Genomic DNA, 3119 nt, shown 5'->3' with positions numbered 1-3119 from the left:
TCTGGCTGCTTGTAATATTTTCTCTTTGACTTGGGAGTCCTGGAACTTGGCTATAATATTCCTAGGGGTTGGTTTTTTGGGATCTCTTTCTCAGGGGGATTGGTGGATTCTCTCCATTTCTATTTTGCCCTCTGCTTCTAGAATATCAGGGCAATTTTCCTGTAGTAATTCTTTGAAAATGATGTCAAGGCTCTTTTCCTGATCATGACTTTCAGGTATTCCAATAATTTTTAAATTATCTTTCCTAAGTCTGTTTTCCATATCAGTTGTTTTTTCAATGAGATATTTCACATTTTCTTCTAATTTTTCATTTTTTTGGTTTTGAAGTATTGATTCCTGATTTCTGGTAAATTCATCAATCTCCCTGAATTCTATTCTTTGTCTGAAGGATTTGTTTTCCTCAGAGAATTTTCTTATCTCTTTTTTCCATCTGGCCAATTTTGTTTTTTAAAGCATTCTTCTCCTCAATAACTTTTTGAACTGTTTTATCCATTTGACCTAAGCTGGTTTTTAGCATGCTATTTTCTTCAGCATTTTTTTGGATTTCCTTGACTAAGTTGCTGACTTCATTTTCATGTTTTTCCTGCATCTCTCTCCTTTCTTTTCCCAGTTTTTCTTCCAACTCCCTCATTTGATTTTCAAAGTCTTTTTTGAGCTCTATCATAGCCTGATCCCAATTTCTGTTTTTCTTGGAGTCTTTAGATGCAGGAGCTTGTGCTTCTTCATCTTCAGACTGAGCATTTTGATCCTTCTTGGGCTCATTTGCAAAATATTTCTCAATGGTCTTCCTCTTGTTTCTTTGCTTGTTCATTTTCCCAGCCTAAGCCTGTTTTTTGGGGTGCTTCCTGAGCTTTTGGGGCACTCCCATAAGGGTCTCAGTGTGTGAGGCTCTGTCCTCCCTCCTGGTCTGTGAATGACCATAAGCGCCTGCCTCTGCCATGGTGCCGAGGTGGGGGGGCCCTGTTGTTCTATGGGGGGGCCTAGACTGGGATCAGGATCTGAATGTGGTCAGAACCCCAGAGTCCTGTTCCAGAGGCAGAGGACAGAGCTCTGCAGTCTCTCTCTCTTCACTCCCCTCCCTCAGCTCAATGGGCTCATGCCCTGGGGGCTCCTGCTTACTGGCTCTGCCTGCTTCTGTTTCCTGGATCTGGAATGCAGTGGCCAAGCTGCTCTCTGTGTGCCCTGAGGGCTGGGCTCCATATGCTAGCTCTGGCAGAGGTCCCCCGCTGTTCCCCAACTTTGTGCTGGTGCTCCCCGGGGTGCAGCTCAGGAGACTCCCCTGCTGCTGTGAGCTGCAGCTCCCAGCTCCCTGGGGCTGCCTCCGGGAGGCTGAAGTTCTTTCGCTCTGGCGGGCCACCCCCTGGCAGGCTGCCTCTCCGATCCCGGGGAGCAGAGCCTTTCTGCTCTTTTCCAGGTTACCTTGAGTAGGAGAACTGCCTCACTGGGTCCCTTTGTAGGTTCTGTCTCTTGAAAGTTTAGTTAGAGTCCTTAGTTTATGAGTTTTTATCAGAGAGCTCCTAAGACTGGATCCCTTCTTATTGCCATCTTGGCTCTGTCCCCATAAAGTTTTAATAACCACACTTCCTCCCTCCCTCCCTTCCTCCCTCCCTCCCTTCCTTCCTTCCTTCCTTCCTTCCTTCCTTCCTTCCTTCCTTCCTTCCTTCCTTCCTTCTTCCTTCCTTCCTTCCTTCCTTCCTTCCTTCCTTCCTTCCTTCCTTCCTTCTTCCTTCCTTCCTTCTTCCTTCCTCCCTCCCTTCCTTCCTTCTTCCTTCCTTCCTTCCTTCCTTCCTTCCTTCCTTCCTTCCTTCCTTCCTTTGTTCATTCATTCCTTTCTTCTTTTCTTTCCTTCTTCCCCTCCCTTTATCCACATATGGAATAATATCTGTACCTTTAGATACTCTTCCTAAAGTAATATCGATTTTTATTGCTGAAACCTTGTGTAAGATATTTGGAACTTAGATTTTTTTTTGTTTCTTCAATTTTAGATACTTTTATAACTCATCAATACAGCAGATGGAATGGATTCCACCTCATCAGATGCTTAGTCCAAAAATTTCCTGTTGACATTAGCACCAAACAAAGCCCCACGGACTTCTTGCATCATCTGTTGGGCTATGAGGTCCAGTCTACTTTCGAGGGTATTAGAAACTTTTATTTTACAATCCCCATTAGAGATCTCAACACCTCCAGCTATTTACTCTGGCAGGTAAGCCTCCTGATCAACTTGAACATCAACATCTCTTTGGTTGCAATCTTGTACATAGGAATTGAATTGCTTTTTGCACTGCAGCCTTGACCAGAGGAAGATCTTCTTTCTTGCAACGGACAATCATCCGTGGCTCAAGTAACTGGTATAAACCCTGAAGGACCAGACCATCCAAAAACACCTGATACCTGGTTTTCTCTTTCACTATCTTGGAGAGTCTCTGCTTTGCTTCATTTAATAAGTCTGAGATAAGGTCATCTCTGGCTCTGAGGACTTTCAATCTTGCCTGATTCATCAAGTTGGACATCTGAATTTTTTTCTGTTGCTCAATTTGTTTCTCCTTCTTTTCATAATATTCCATTATCTTCAATCTCTGTGTTTGCACAAGCCGACCTTTCTCAATGTTGAACTCTTCTTCTGTCTTTGCATCTATTTCTTTGGCCTTCTCATTTGCTTCCTGTTCAATGAAAGCCATCATGTGTTTGATCTGCTTTTGGACATCAGCGTCGCTGAGAGCCACGGTGCCAGCAGCTGGGGAGTGGTCTGCCTCAGAGCTGAGATGAACCAACTTAGATTTTTTTTAAAGACCAAGTCTTAAAACCAAATAACTCTGGATCTCCTTGATTGATCAACAGTAGGTCCTAGCACAGGCCTTGCTAGGTCGGGTTTGAGTCAAGTCCTGAAGGAAACCAGGCAGAAGTGAAGAAGAGAAACATTCTAGGCAGGAAAAATTCAGTCAGTACAATATTCAAATTGAACTTTATATGAGGAGAATCACAAATAGGCTAAATTCTAAAGTATGTGTCAAAGGAAGCAGGGTCTTAGAAGATGGGAAAGATAGGAAGGGGGTCAGGTCGTCCAGAGCTCTAAATGTCAAAAACAAGAATTAATATTTGGTCTTAAAGGTCACAGG

The 3119-nt window shown here is 43.6% G+C and overlaps 1 pseudogene; it reads right to left on the bottom strand.

Moving 5' to 3' along the window:
* Positions 1–2009: 2009 nt before the first annotated feature.
* Positions 2010–2699, bottom strand: LOC141500723 (V-type proton ATPase subunit E 1 pseudogene; annotated as a pseudogene).
* Positions 2700–3119: the final 420 nt, after the last annotated feature.

This window comes from Macrotis lagotis, chromosome X, assembly GCF_037893015.1.
Source record: "Macrotis lagotis isolate mMagLag1 chromosome X, bilby.v1.9.chrom.fasta, whole genome shotgun sequence".
Taxonomy (NCBI): domain Eukaryota; kingdom Metazoa; phylum Chordata; class Mammalia; order Peramelemorphia; family Peramelidae; genus Macrotis; species Macrotis lagotis.
The sequence above is the reverse complement of the archived record's forward strand: the minus strand, read 5'-3'. Positions and strand labels throughout refer to the sequence as shown.